Source organism: Grampus griseus, assembly GCF_964374135.1.
Source record: "Grampus griseus genome assembly, chromosome: 12".
Classification (NCBI taxonomy): Eukaryota; Metazoa; Chordata; class Mammalia; order Artiodactyla; family Delphinidae; genus Grampus; species Grampus griseus.
The window spans coordinates 8,399,654-8,416,073 of NC_139006.1; positions in this window are offsets into that span (position 1 = coordinate 8,399,654).

Consider the following 16,420-nt stretch of genomic DNA (forward strand, 5'->3'; position numbering starts at 1 on the left):
ATTTTGTTGATAGTTTCCTTTGCTGTGCAAAAGCTTTTTAGTTTGATGTAGTCACATTTGTTTGTTTTTGCTTTGTTTCCCTTGCTTGAGGAGACAGATCCAAAAAATATTACTAAGACCAATGTCAAAGAGCATACTGCCTATGTTTTCTCCTAGAAGTTTTATGGTTTCAGGTCCTACATTTAAGTCTTTAATCCATTTTGACTTTATTTTTGTGCATGGTGTGAGAGTAGTCCAGTTTGATTCTTTTGCATGTAGCTGTCCAGTTTTCCCAAAACTATTTACTGAAGAGACTGTCTTTTCCCCATTGTGTATTCTTGCCTCCTTGGTCATAATTAATTGCACATATAATCGTGGGCTCATTTGGGCTATTTTTTTCCATTGATCTATATGTCTGGTTTTTTTGTGCCAGTACCATGCTATTTTGATGACTGTAGCTTTTTAGTATAGTTTGAAGTCAGGGACCATACTTCAGCTTTGTTCTTCTTTCTCAAAATTGTTTTGGCTATTTAGGGTCTTTTGTGTTTCCATACAAATTTTAGAGTTATTTGCTCTAGATGTGTGAAAAATGCCACTGGTATTTTGATAGGGATTGCACTGAATCTGCCTGGGATAGTATGGTCATTTTAACAATATTCTTACATTAGTATGATATATCTTTCTTCTGTTTCTGTCTTCTTCAGCTTCTTTCATGAGTGTCTTATAGTTTTCAGAGTACAGGCCTTTTACCTCCTTAGATTCATTCCTAGGTATTTTACTTTTTTTTTTTTTTGCTGTACACAGGCCTCTCACTGTTGTGGCCTCTCCCGTTGCGGAGCACAGGCTCCGGACGCACAGGCCCAGCGGCCATGGCTCACGGGCCCAGCCGCTCCGCGGCATGTGGGATCTTCCCGGACCGGGGCACGAACCCGCGTCCCCTAGCATCGGCAGGCGGACTCTCAACCACTGTGCCACCAGGGAAGCCCTACTCTTTTTGATCTGATTATAAATGGGATTGTTTTCTTAATTTCTTTTTCTGATACTTCATTGTTAGTGTATAGAAATTCAACAGGTTTCTGTATATTAATTTTGTATCCTGCAACATTACCAAATTCATTGATGAGCTCTAATAATTTTTTGGTGGCATCCTGTGGATTTTCTATGTATTGTGTGTCACCTGCAAACAATAAATTTATTTTTATTTTTGGCTGCGTTGGGTTTTTGTTGCTGTGCGCGGGCTTTCTCTGGTTGCAGCAAGCATATGGCCTGTACTATGTTGAAGTATGTTCCTCTATATGTACTTTGTTGAGCTTTTATCATAAATGGATGTTGAATCTTGTCAAAAGCTTTTTCTCCATCTATTTATATGATCATCTGGCTTTTATTCTTCAGTTTGTTAGTGTGGTATATAACACTCATATGCAGATATTGAACTACCCTTGCATCCGAGGTAAATCCCACTTGATCATGGCATATGATCCTTTTTATGTCTTGTTGAATTTGGTTTGCTAATATTTTCTTGAGGATTTGCATCTGTGTTCAGCAGTGATACTAGCCTCTAATTTTCTTTTTCTGTGCTATCTCTGTCTGGTTTTGGTATCAGAGTGATTTCTGGCATTGTAGAATGAGTTTGAAAACATTCCTTCCTCTGCAATTTCTTGAAATAGTTGAGAAAGGTGTTAATTCTTCTCTAAATGTACAGAATTCATCTGTGAAGCCATCTGGTCCTACACTTTTGTTTGAGGGAAGTTGTTTTATTGCTGATTGAACTTCATTAATGGTAACTGGTCTGTTTATGTATTTTCTATTTCCTCCTGGTTCAGTCTTGGGAAAGTGTACGTTTCTAGGACTTTGTTCATTTCTTCTAGGTTGTCCATTTTATTGGCATGTAGTGATTTGTAGTAGTCTCTTATGATCTTTTGTATTTCTGGGGTGTGGGTTGTGACTTTTTTTTTTTTTAATTTATTTATTTTTGGCTGCATTGGGTCTTCGTTGCTGCAGGCAGGCTTTCTCTAGTTGTGGCGAGCAGGGGCTACTCTTTGTTACGGTGCGTGTGCTTCTTATTGTGGTGGCTTCTCTTGTTGCGGAGCACGGGCTCTAGGCGCACAGGCTTCAGTAGTTGTGGCACGAGGGCTCAGTAGTTGTGGTTTGTGGGATTTAGATCACAGGCTCAGCAGTTGTGCCGCACAGGCTTAGTTGCTCCACAGCATGTGGGATCTTCCCAGACCAGGGCTCGAACCCAAGTCCTCTGCATTAGTAGGTGGATTCTTAACCCTTGCGCCGCCAGGGAAGCCCTTCATTTCTGATTTTATTGATTTGGACCCTCTCTCTTTTTCTTGATGAGTCTGGCTAAAGGTTTATCAATTTTGTTTATTTTTTCAAAGAATCAGCTCTTAGTTTTTTTGATCCTTCCTATTGTTTTCTTAGTCTTTATTTCTGCTCTAATCTTTATGATTTCTTTCTTTCTACTAACTTCGGGTTTTGTTTGTTCTTCTTTTTCTAGTTCTTTTAGATGTAAAGTTAAGTTGTTTGAGATTTTGCATGTTTCCTGAGCTAGGCTTGGATCACTATAAATTTCCCTCTTAGAACTGCTTTTGCTGCATCCCACAGATTTTGAATCGTTCTGTTTTTGCTTTTATTTGTCTTCAAGTATTTTTTAAATTTCTTCTTTGATTTCTTCAGTGATCCACTGCTTGTTTAGTAGCATATTCCCCACAAGGGAAGAGAACAAAAGAAGAAAGGGAGAAAAAGTAACTACAAAAACAACCCCCAAAACAATTAACAAAATGGCAATAAGTGGGACTTCCCTGGTGGCACAGTGATTAAGAATCCGCCTGCCAATGCAGGGGACCCAGGTTCGAGCCCTGATTTGGGAAGATCCCACATGCCGCAGAGCAACTAAGCTAGTGCGCCACAACTACTGAGCCTGTGCTCTAGAGCCCGCAAGCCACAACTACTGAAGCCCACGCACCTAGAGCCTGTGCTCTGCAACAAGAGAAGCCACCGCAATGAGAAGCCCGCGCGCCACAATGAAGAGTAGCCCCCACTCACCGCAACTAGAGAAAGCCCGCACACAACAACGAAGACCTGATGGCTGCATCAGGCTGCATAAATAAATAAATTTATTTTTTTTAATGGCAGTAAGTACATACCTATCAATAATTACTTTAAATGTAAATGGACTAAATGCTCCAAGACATAGAGTGACTGAATGGATACAAAAAGAAGACCCATATATATGCTGCCTTCAAGAGACTCATTTCAGATCAAAAGGCATACTGAAAGTGAGAGGATGGAAAAAGGCATTCTATGCAAAGGGAAATGAAAAGAAAGCTGGAGTAGCAATACTTATGTCAAAGTATTTGTTTTGAAACAAAGACTTTAACAGGAGGCAAAGGACATTACATAGTGATCAAGGGATCAATCCAAAGACGTAACAGCTGTATATATATATTCACCCAATATAGGAGCACCTAAATACATAAAGCAAATATTAACAGACATAAAGGGAGAAACTGACAGTAACACAATATTAGTACGGGACTTTAACACACCACTTAGATCGATGGACATATCATCCAGACAGAAAACACTGGCCTTGAATGACACATTAGAACAAATGGAATATATATATAAAACATCCCATCCAAAAGCAGCAGAATACACATTCTTTTCAAGTACATATGGAACATTCTCCAGGATAGAGTCATAAACCGGGGTTGGTAAATTTAAGAAAATTGAAATCATAGCAAGCATCTTTTCTGACCACAATGCTATGATACTAGAAATCAAGTATAAGAAAAAAAACAGAAAACAAAAAATACCCTGCAAACACGCAAACATGTAGAGGCCAAATAATATTCTACTATTTCTTTTAAAAAACAAGAGGAAGTTTTCAGTAATGATGGTTGCTGAGAATAAGTGAAAATGCTGTGATATAGATGGCAGATGGTGGTAGCCAGTTTTCTCACTGTTGGAGTAGGAGGTTACAGATAAGCAAGGGAAGACAGCTAGAATGATCCATGTGGTAGTGAATTACAGTTGGAAACACCAGGATAAATTATGTTTAGCTTAATATCGATACAGAAAATTCCATACAGAAATATTTCTAGTTATGTGTATATATACATGTATTACACTGTCAACTGAGTGGGCCAAGAAGCAAGGACAGACACTCCAGTGGCGATGAGCACACTTAGCTCCCAGTTTAGGTTTCTGATGCCATTCTCCAATTAAAGGAATCAAGTCTCCTTAGAGAAATGGCTGATTCTAGGACTGAGGCAGAAAATGTACAAATGCCTGGAGAACACTAGTGCCAGAAAGCAAGGAAGTGCTCAAACACAAAAACAATGATCAAGGAGATGAAGTTATGTCAAAGGGACACAGGAGCCAAGTGAAGAAGCTTTGAATGGCCAAAGCTGGAACAATTAGAGCAATAAAATAAAGTAGTATTGAATTATAATCCAAAGTATAAAATAAATATCCATGAGTTTATACTGATATAAATAAATGGGAGAAAACAGAAATCTCCCTTGTAGAAGAAATCCAAGTAATTTCTATAGGCACTCTGCCATTACAGAGGTGAAGTTCTTTAAGCCTGAGCTTAAATCACATAGTGACTTCCAAAGAGTACATATGGGGACGTCCCTGGTGGTGCAGTGGTTAAAAATCCGCCTGCCAAATGCAGGGGATGCACGTTCGATCCCTGGTCCAGGAAGATGCCACATGCCGCGGTGCAACTAAGCCCGTGCGCCACAACTACTGAGCCCACATGTTGCAGCTACTGAAGCCCAAGCATCTAGAACCCATGCTCTGCAACAAGAGAAGCCACCACAATGAGAAGCCCGCACATCGCAACGGAGAGCAGCCCCCCACTCACCACAACTAGAGAAAGCCTGTGTGCAGCAACAAAGGCCCAATGCAGCCCCCCACCCCCCCAAAAAAAGAGTACATATAATGTAGACAGGGGGAAAAGTGACTCAGAGTAGAGAAACCTGACAGACCCTACCTCAGCTAAGTGATGTCATCCTGAGAGCATGTACCTTTGATATGAAGTGAAGATGACATTTTACCTGTGGTCTTCCTCTCAAAACATAACCTCAGTCTAATCAAAGGAAAAACATCTGACAAATCCCAAAAGACATTCTGCAAAATCCCTGACCAATGGTCCTTAAAACTGTTGAGGTCATCAAAAAGAAGGAAAGTCTGAGAAACTTTCACAGCCAAGAGAAGACTAAGAACACATAATGACTAAATACAATACTACTGAATGGGATCCTGGAATAGAAATAGGAAAAAACTAACAAAATCTGAATAAATTATGGACTTTAGTTAATAATAATGTATAAGTATCATTAAAAATGTACCATATTGTTAAAAAATGTTAATAACAGGGGAATCTGTGTCTGGGGTATATAAGAACCCTCTGTACTATCTGCTTAATTTTTCCATAAGTCTAAAAGCTTTCTCTCTCTCTCTCTCTCTCTCTCTCTCTCTCTCTCTCTATATATATATATATATATATGACTCAGAGCCATAAAAAAGAATGAAATCTTGCCATTTGCAACAACATGGATGGATACATACCACATCTCCTTTATCCATTCTTCCACTGTAAAGCTGGTTTTCATGATTTTGTGTGTGCCCTTTAAAAGCACCCACTGACCTTTGAAGCCAAATGTTTTGGGGACTCATTTTCCTAGTGTGATGTCCCTGGGCTAGGGAGCCCAATGTGGGGCTCAGACCCCTTTACTCCTTGGGGAGAACCTCTCTAATTGTAATTATCCTCCATTTGTGGTTCGCCTACCTGGGGGTATAGGTCTTGACTATACTGCGTCTCCACCCTTCCTACTTGTCTCATGGTTCCTTCATTTTATCTTTAGTTGCAGAAGATCTTTTCTGCTAGTCTTCATGTCATTCTCATCAATAGTTGCTGCGTATAAACAGTTGTAGTTCTGGTGTGCCCATGGAAGGAGATGAGCTCAGGGTCTTCTTATTCCACCATCTCGGCCACTCACCAAATTTTTAAAAAATCCTCATAGAAGCATCAAAGAACTATAAGGTGGTCCAGAATTTCCAGGCAAAAATCTAAGAGAAAGCAAGAGAGATCATCAGAATACCCACTAGGAGAGGTCAACTTCTCTCCTAGTGGCATCTACCTATCCCAATAAACTAAGCTGTGAAAGCAAGCAGGGGTTTTGAGGGCTCACAGAGTAAAAAAGGCAAAGTCAAATCCAGGGCCCACCAAAAGTGGGAAGTCTCAAAGGACATTAAGCTGTGACCCCTGAAGGGCTAACACCTCAGGGTACAAGCAAACCTTCCCCAAAACTCAAAGAACTGTAGGTAGCATTGCCTTGGTGCTGAGCAGAACCAGGAAAATATCTGCAGCCCAAACTCTATCCTAGTGGTAAGCTATGAAACTTCAAGGCATGAATTTAAAGTCACTGATAGTACTCCTAAGCACCAAGCAGAAATAAATGTAAATCCTGTCTGGGGGGAAGGCACCTTCATTTTACGTCATAGGAGAACCACACAATTATTTTTCAAAGCAGCACACAGTAGAAGACAACCAAGTACATAAAACAAGGTGCCATGAGTGAGAGCCTACAGAAACACACATTACAGATTCATACAGACTTCACATATGGGAAGTATTAGATATAAAACATTCATACTGGGACTTCCTTGGTGGTCCAGTGGTAAAGAATCCGCCTTCCAATGCAGTGGACGCAGGTTGGATCCCTGGTCAGGGAACTAAGGTCCCACATGCCGCGGGGCAACTAAGCCTGCACGCCACAACTACTAAGCTTCCGCACTTCAACTAGAGAGCCTGCATGCTGCAAACTACAGAGCCCATGGGCTCTGGAATCCGAGCACCACAACTACAGAGCCCACATGCCCTTAAGCCTGTGCACCACAACTAGAGAAGAGAAAACCTGCACATCACAATTAGAAGCTCGTGCACTGCAACGAAAGATCCTGCGTGCCTCAGCTAAGACCCAACACAGCCAAAAATAAATAAAATCTTTTTTAAAAATAAATAAATAAAAAGAACACATTCATGCTTACTTTGCTTAAAGAAAAATAGATGAAAATCTGCAGGACACAGCAATTATTAAAAGTGAACATAGGGGGACTTCCCTGGCAGTCCAGTGGTTGAGACTTCACCTTCCAATGCAGGGGGTGCAGGTTTGATCCCTGGTTGGGGAGCTAAGATCCCACATGCCTCACGGCCAAAAAACAAAACATAAAACAGAAGCAACATTGTTAACAAATTCAATAAAGACTTTAAAAAATGGTCCATATCAAAAAAAAATCTTTAAAGAAAAAAGAAGTTAACATAGGGACTTTCCTGGCGGTCCAGTGGTTAAGACTCCATGCTTCCACTGCAGGGGGCACAGGTTCGATCCCTGGTCTGGGAACTAAGATCCCACATGCTGCAGTGCAGCCAAAAAAAAAAAGGGAACATAGCAGAGAGGGAAGTTAAATGGAACCCTAGAAATGAAAAGTATAAGAACCAAAACTAAAAACTTAATGGATGGATGGACGTGGTATCAAAGTGGACACTGCAAAATAACAAATGAAGTGGAAGACAGATGAAAAGAAAATACAGCAGAATGCAGCAGAGAAAGGAAAAAAAAGCTAGAAAATACAGAAGAAAGGTAAAAATACCTGGAAGATAGACTGAGAAAGGTGACAAAGTCAAATATACATTTTATCATAGTTTCAGAAGACGAGAGTATGAGAGAAGTATTATTTGAAGAGGTAATGGCTGAGAATTTTCTAGAAATGACAATACAGATGCAAGAATCCCAACAAATCACAAAAAGTGTAAATAACAAGAAATCCGGCCCTAGAAATAGTATAGTGACCTGCAGAGAAGCCAAGACAGAGAAAATCTTAAAAGCAACAGAGGGCAAAAAAAAAAAAAAAAAAGGCACTACCTTTAAAGAGTGACAGCCTACTGCTGACTTCACAACAGTTAGTGGAGGCCAGAAAACAGTGAGATGACAGCTTCATGTGCTGAAATTACTGGCAACCTAGAATTCTAAACCTGGAGAAAATATACAGTAATTAAAGAATCAAAGTCAAATATTTTCAGACAAACAAAAACAGAATTCTTCACCAGCAGACTCACACTAAGGGAAACTCTAGATGGGGGGCAGGGGTAAGCAATCTAAGTGATATGCAGGCCTCTGTCACCCAGGAGCATGGTAAAGTCACTGGCTAGCTCCAGACATAGATACACTGGTAAGTATGTTGCTACTTCCTAGGGTAAACACTAAATGACAGAAATAGAGGCAAGACTAACAAATCAACAGAAGGACAAAAATGAAAGAAATCTAAAAAGATTAAAAAAATAAGAAGGATAGAAAGGATAATAGAAGACGATAGAACCAACCCCAAATATAATCAATAGTAACATTATAAGAACATACTAAATATGTTATTCCTGTTGCTGTTTTTGAGAGAGTGATTTCTGCATGACCCAGATATTTCTATTTTGAAAAGCAATCCGTGCTTCTACTTGATTCCAGCAGCAGGAAGAGATACAAACACGTCCAGCAGTCAGCTAGGAAGTGCTGGAGGAGCTGAAATTGGCTGCTTTTTCGTCAAAATTTGTAGAAATTATAAAATACATTTTGTAAGTTAAACTTACTTAAAATCAAAATGGTTTTAATTCAGGACTAAAAGTGTACAAAGTTTAACATTTTTATGTCTTTGATATTTATACATCATGACCTATTAAGAAAGATTTCACTGAATACGAAAAGTTTACTTTTTAAATAAACTCTGCCGATGAACAGTGCAGGTACAAAACGGGGGGTGGTATAGTATATATACAAACATGCAATTTCAAATTATTTCTGAAAAACTACACACAAAACTAGTAATTACGATTGCTTCTGAGGAGGGAATTAGGAGAAGAAAGAAGACGGGGAAGTTTCACCTTATGCCCTTTTGAAAATTGTGAATCTAACTTTAGAAAATATATTAGACCATCTGATACTAACAATTTAATGGAAGTGCAAAGAGCTAAGAATAGCCAGAACACGTCTAAGAATAAGATCAAGGGGTCCTGCCCTTCCAAATATCAATAAATTTTATAAAGCTACAGTAAAATTAAGACAATGAGGTATAGGTGCTGGGATAGAAAAACTGACCAACGGTATGGAAAAGAGAGCTTAGAAACAGAGTAGCTCATTTCGAACACCTGATTTGTAACCCAGTTGGCATTAATCAGTGGAAAAAGCAGGTAATTTTTTAATACCTGGTGGTTATGCATGTTTAAACCTAAATTTTTAAAAATCAATAAAATTGGATCCCTACCTCGCACCGTACATATAAGAGAATAAATTTTTGACTCTGAGATGAGGAAAGATTTCATAAGAATTAAAAAATACAACCATAGGGAATTCCCTGGTGGCCCAGTGGTTAGGATTCTGGGCTTTCACTGCCGTGGCCCAGGTTCAATCCCTGGTTGGGGAACTGAGATCCCACAAGCTACACGGTGTGGCCAAAAAACAACAGGAAAGGAAGGAAGGAAGGAAAGAAGGAGGGAGGGAGGAGGGAAGGAATGAAGGAAATACAACCATAAAGAAAAAGATTGGTAAATTCAAGTACATTAAAATTAAGACCCTCTGTTAATCAAAAGATACTATTGGGGCTTCCCTGGTGGCACAGTGGTTAAGAATCTGCCTGCTCAAACACAGGTTTGAGCCCTGGTCTGGGAAGATCCTACATGCCGCGGAGCAACTAAGCCCGTGTGCCACAACTACTGAGCCTGTGCTCTAGAGCCTGCAAACCACAACTACTGAAGCCTATGTGCCACAACTACTGAAGTCTGCGCGCCTACAGCCTGTGATCCGCAACAAGAGAAGCCACTGCAATGAGAAGGCCTCACACTGCAACGAAGAGTAGCCCCCACTCGCCACAACTAGAGAAAGCCCGTGCACAGCAATGAAGACCCAACGCAGCCAAAAAATAAATAAGTCTTAAAAAAAAAAAAAAGATACTATTAAAGAGAGTGAAGGGGACTTCCCTGGTGGTCCAGTGGTTAAGAATCCGCCTTCCAATGCAGGGGATGCAGGTTTGATCCCTGGTCAGGGAACTAAGATCCCACATGCTGCAGGGCAACTAAGCCCACATACCACAACTACAGAGCCTACGCACCACGCACCACAAGAGAGCATGCACGCTGCAACTAGACAGAAGCCCGCACGCCACAACAAAAGATCCCGTGTGCCTCAACTAAGACCCAACACAGCCAAAAATAAATAAATATTTCCAAAAAATAAATAAAGAAGGCTGGAGATAGCATAGCTCTGACTTCCAAAGATGAAAAAACAAAAAGGTGAATGTTAAAAAAGAGAATGAAAAGGCAAGTCACAAACTGGAAGAAGGTATCTGCAACTCGTATTCTGAATTACATCCAGAATATATAAAGAACTTCTGTGAATTAACAAGAAAAATAAATAACTCAATAGAAAAATGGGCAAAAATTTTTTTCACAGAAGAGGAAGCACAAGTAATTCCTAGATATATGAAATGATGTTCAATCTTGTTACAAAAACAGAAACTTGTAAATTAAAATCACTATGTCATCCCACATCCAGGAGAAAATTAAGGTTTGACAATACCAAATGCCAGTGAGGAAATAGGACAAAGGACTGCAGGTGTGGGTGTGCATGTAAATTTGTACAACTTCTTTGGAAAACAGTTTGACAATATCTGGTAAAACTGAACACGTGCATACCTTACACCCATCAGTTCCACCTCTGAGTGTAACCCTACACAAGCCTGTGCTTATGCACAGAAGTCACATATGAAAACATACATAGCAGCACTGTTTGAAAAAAACTAGAAACTAAAATGTCTGTCATTGGCAGAATTAATAAGATGGGGGTGTTGGATACACCCAGTGGAATATTATATAGCAATGAAAAATGAACGTAGCATCCTACAAATGCCTGACCACTCCTCACCAAATTTTCAAGGAAAGTTATCAAAAAAAAAAAAGGATACTCTGAAAAACTTTCACAGCCAAGAGGAACCTAAGGAGACATGATGATGTCTAAATGTAATGTGCTACCCTGGATGGAACCCTGGAACCAAAAAAGGACATAAGGTAAATACTAAAGGAAACTTGAATAAACTATGGACTTTTGTTAATAATAATGTATCAGTCTTCATTCATTGTAATAAACATGCCATACTAATGTAAGATGTTAGCAGGGAAAACTGTGTGCAAGGTATATGGGTATTCTCTGTACTATCTACTCGATTTTTCTCTAAATCTAAAACTGTTCTAAAAATAATGTCTATCAATTAAAAATGAAGCTATAGGAGTATTAATATGAATCAATATTTAAAATAATGTTAAGTAAGGGTATCATGGAAAAATATAGACAACATGATTCTATTTACATTAAGTTCAAGAACAGCAAATAAATGTATTATTTAGGATAAAAACATGGTAAAAGTGAAAATAAAATGGAAAAACAATATTACAGGTAAGAAAAATGAGCTATCTGTTGAAGGTTCACTTGAACTTCCAGGGTCAGAAAGTAAAGGAAGTATATAAAAACAAGATTCAAAATAGTGGTTACCTCTGGCTGGGGTAGTGGGGAAAGGCAGGCAGAAGGAGGGAGGGAATGGGATGTTATCAGTTTTGAGCACAACGGGTCTTCTGGGATTGTGAAAATGTTCTATTTCTTGTCCTGGATAAAGTGTACATGTGTGTTTCTACATATTTTCATATACTTCTATATATATGCTATATTTTACAAATTTTACATTTTTATTTAAAAAGAAAGGAAAAACTTATCTGTCCCCTAGGCAGGCTCCGGCCCTAGTGCCCTGGCACAATTATTCTTCAGGGGAGGCGGTTCTCCTATATTTGGTTAGGGGTCTTCACATGGCCTTGTCCTCTGAGGTGGCTCCCTCTGGCCTCCCCTAAGCTGACAGAAGCTGTCTTTCTGGTCAACACGGCTGGTTAGAGTAGCTCCAGATGGGGACTGTGCATAGGGGTCATCTCTGTCCCTTCCCGTCAAACACCATCAAGCTCAGCAAAGCAGCAGCATGGGACTGGGGAGCCGTAGGGGCCTGTGGGGCTTTGGAGATCAGCTTGTTTCAGCCCATCAAGGATGGGGCTTCAGTCTGGGCACCACCCAGGCGGGAGGGCAGAGGCCTCTCTCAGAAAAGATTCCTGCTTGCTACCATTCCCTCTCAATTCCTGGACAAAATCCCCACTGCCCCAGGGGCCTGACAAGGGAGATGGGCCGGTGGGTAGAGTGGACTGAAGTCATAAGTGGAAAATGATCCAAAAATTAAAAATAATTTCTCTGGGCCACAGACCCATGTAGGACTAAACCTGGCACTGAGAGGGGCTCAGGGCAAATCTGTTCATCCAGCACCAAAGGGGGCCAGAGGGCAGGGCTCATGTCCACAAGGATGCTGACCCCAAAAGGACCAAGGTTTAGCCTTGGGAGGCCACTCCCCTCCCACACGACCCACCCAAAGGCTCCAATGCTGACAGCCCTGCCACAAAGCCCCACACACTGGACGACCCAGAGAGGGGTCCCGACTCCCTAAGTTCTCTTCCAAAAGAAGATGGAGGCACAGAGAGGTTAAGTAGCCAGTGACAGGCCATTGACCTGAGCCTTCTACCTGGTGGTAGGGACAGGCCCTCCCTTTGAGAGGCTCAGCCCTCGTAGTGGGGAGGGTGGAATTCCTCCAAGGAGGGACTGAAAGAAGGATGGAGGCTCAGAGAGGACACAAGTAGCCCGCAATCACCACTGACACACACACACACACACACACACACACACACAGCCAGCAAGGGCTGTCCCATGAGGGAAGAGGTCCCCAAATCCCAAAGGCCTGAGAAAGCAAAGGTAGAGGCCTCCGCAGACCTCACCAGAGTCCACCATAAGCTCCCACTCCAGCAAGAGAAAGTGAGATGGGAGTTCCAGAGACTGGGAATCTCCTGGTTCACCCCTAACCTGAAGCCAATGGATGGACTCCCTAGGTAGACTGGGGCAGCTGGGGCACACCAACCAGAAACAGGGAGGCCACAGGGCTGGCCTGAGCTTACAGATTCGCTTCACAGAAACAGGACCAGCTAGTCAGCCCCCTTGAAAGTTCCAAAACAGATCACTATATCCTTTCACTCTGAAATTCCCCTCCTGGGAATTTACCCAAAGAAGGAAAAAGCTGTGAGCACAACGGAGGTCACCACAGGGTTGTTTATAAAGAGACAGACACTGGAAGATTTAAGTGGCCGGCTCTGATGCTGCCCTTGCCAGACGGTTTGGCAGCCCTTAAATCCAGCGAGACTGAGGATTAAGATGGACAGCAAGGGGTGCTTAGAGCCCATTTTTTCCTTAACAGACTATAAAATTGTGCAGAGATCACAGTTAAGAACACACACAAACTCTAGGATGAGAAATCTGGGACAGCTGAAGACTATTAGCTCATCTGTGAAATGCGGCTAATTTCAGTGATGCCTCAGGAGTGTGAGGCTAAAATGTGATAACACAGGCACAGGGCTTACCTTATAGCTCAGGCCAGACGAGTGCTCAAGAAATAGCAAATCAAAATGATAGAGCTTTCATCACACTGACGACCGGTAAAAAACAAAAACGCTTGATGACACCAGTGTTTCCTGAAGGTTCAGGAAACAAGCACTCCCATCTATTGTTGGAGAGCAATCTGACAGCATCCATCAAAGCCTTTAAATGCACATACTCTGAGATCAGAAATTTCACTACAAGGAACTTGACCTATCTTTGGAGTACTATGCCAAAACATATTCATGGTAGTTCACACTGTAATAATTACATACAAAGCTGGAAACGGGGGTCTACCAACAGCAGAAGGGTTATAGAAATGGTTCCATCCACAGAATGGGATTCTGTGGAACTGTTAAGGCAAGGAAGAGCAGTGATACCGCTGGAAGGAATTTCTGTGTGTACAGCATGACCAATTTAGTGTAACTTTCATACCATTATCATTAGGTAAAAGCTCAAGACTATTTTTCTAAATGTAGTCCAGAAAATTTATTTTGTGGAGACACTAGGATTCAGTAGAGATTGGGAAGCAGATATATTTTTAATTTTACACCTTTCTCTCTTAATTTTAACCATGTGTACGTTTATATAACACCTATATATTACAAACACATGGGCTGACAGGGTTATCTGAATGGCAGAATTACAGGCCATTTAATTTTTTTTGATATATATTTTTTAACCAGCTTAACCATTTTTAACCATCTTAACCATTTTTAAGTAGTTTGTTATGCAACCATCACCACCATCCATCTCCAGTTTTTTCAACATTCCAAACTTGTACTCATTAAACTCCCCATTCCCCCTCCTTCCAGGCCCTGGTAACCACCATTCTACTTTGTCTCTCTGAATCGGACTCCTCTAGGGGTCTCATAAGCAGAATCATTCTACTGTCCTTTAGTGACTGGCTTATTTCACTTAGCGAAATGTCCTTAAGGTTTATCCATATTGTTAACATGTGGCAGGATTTCCTTCCTTTTTAAGGTTGAATAATATTCCTTTGTATGGATATACTATATTTTGTTTGTCCATTCATCCAACAATGGACATTTGGGTTATTTCCATTGTGAATAGTGTTGCTATGAACACAGGTGTGCAAGCATCTGAGACCCTGCTTCAATTCTTTTGGGTATATACCCAGAAGTGGAGTTGCTGGTTCATATGGCAAATGTTTAAATTTTTGAAGAACTGCCAGACTGTTTTCCACAGCAGCTATATTATTTTATCTTCCCACCAGCAATGCATGAGGGTACTTGGTTATTTTTAAACTGTTTTCTTCTAACGGCTGCTAAGGAGACTTACGTGATCTTCCGGCTTTTCCTGGTGTTGCTGGTACCATGTAGTTTGTGAAATAAGTAACATGTTCTGTGATGGCAACAACTGACATCTTGCACACACCCTGGCCCCAAATGGTGGAGGCCCAGGTATAGCCAGGGCAGGTCAGAGCGTCTAGACAATAAAAGCCTGCCCTCTGTGGCCCATGACTGGTACCCCCTTCCACTGCCCCAGGGCAGGGAAGCTCCTGGGGGAAGTGGAAAACCTTAGTAAGGTACTTACCTCAACAGGCCCTCCCAGTGCCAGGGATTCCTGGCAGGCCTGGTCATGGCTGCTGTCCCTGGACGCTGAAGTGAGGTTCTTGAGTCAGGCCTCACTGCCTATTGTCAGCAGAGAGAATGCAGCAGTCAGTGCCCATGGCTTCGGGGTCAGCAAGCAGGCCTGGGCATGGGCTCAAGAGGCCTGGTCATGGGAGTTGCCCCACCCACAGGCAACTACAGAGTGAGGCCCCCAGGGGCCCTCTAAGGTCAGGCCTGCAACTTCTGGGGCCCTCAAACCCTTCTCCCAGGTTTCTCAATATTTGGACCAGGGAACACCTGCATCAGAATAGTAAATTGGGATGGGATTAAAAATGCAGACTCTTGGGCCCAGGGCCCAGACTTTGATTAAAGTTTGGTGTCCAGCCTAGAGATCTGTATCACTGAGAAGCATAATCAAGTTTCAGAATTACAGATTCAGGCAAAAGCTGGCCTCATTCTCTGGGAAAGAATTCAGAGGCAGGAGTGTGGCCTCCAAACTAAGGCTGGCAAGGAGCACTCCTGACATAAGCTCTGTAGGGGTCACATCTGCCAGGTCCCTGGCACACAGCATGGGTTCAGAAGTGAAGGGTGAAGGGCCAAGGTGGAGGGCCTGGAACACCTTCCTTAGGACCCTGCCTCCCTGCTCAGCAGAGGGACCTCCAGGAGAGAAGAGCAAGAAGTCTTCAGAGTGATACCACCAGTCCCCAGTTCCCCAGGAAAGAACTGGGATCTCCATTACTCTTGTGATGGCGATAATGTTCCCAATGGGGACCATGCTGAACTCCTCACAGGATCACTCAGTCTTCAGTCCAGAGGAGGATGAGGGAGCCCAGAACGTGGAGGCTAACCACCTAGCCCCTGACCCACAGCACTAACAGGTGAGCTGAGACTTTTAGAACCCAACCCAGTCTGATTCCAAACCTATGCTTCAAACAATCTGGAAGGAGCCAGGAGGAATGACAAGCATCAATTAAAACATCTCCACATTGGCTGTGCGAAAATCCAGACAGCAAAAGGTACCTGTGGTGACTGCAGGCATGTGGAAGGGCATCCCTTATAAGGTTGCTTGGTCTCTTGCAAGTGGATCAGTGGGACAGCGACAGAGCTGGTCAGCCTGATTGTGCCCCTGCTTCCTGGGGCTCCTCACTCTCATGAGGTTTTCTGTTTATGAGAGCAAGTGAGTGGCAGGGAAGCGCTTCAGCACCCTCCAACTCAAACTCCTCTGATTCTTTGACGTAAACTGAGAGTGTTTTCAATCCTATGTCAGGTGCTCTAAAAATAGTTTCAGTTGTCACT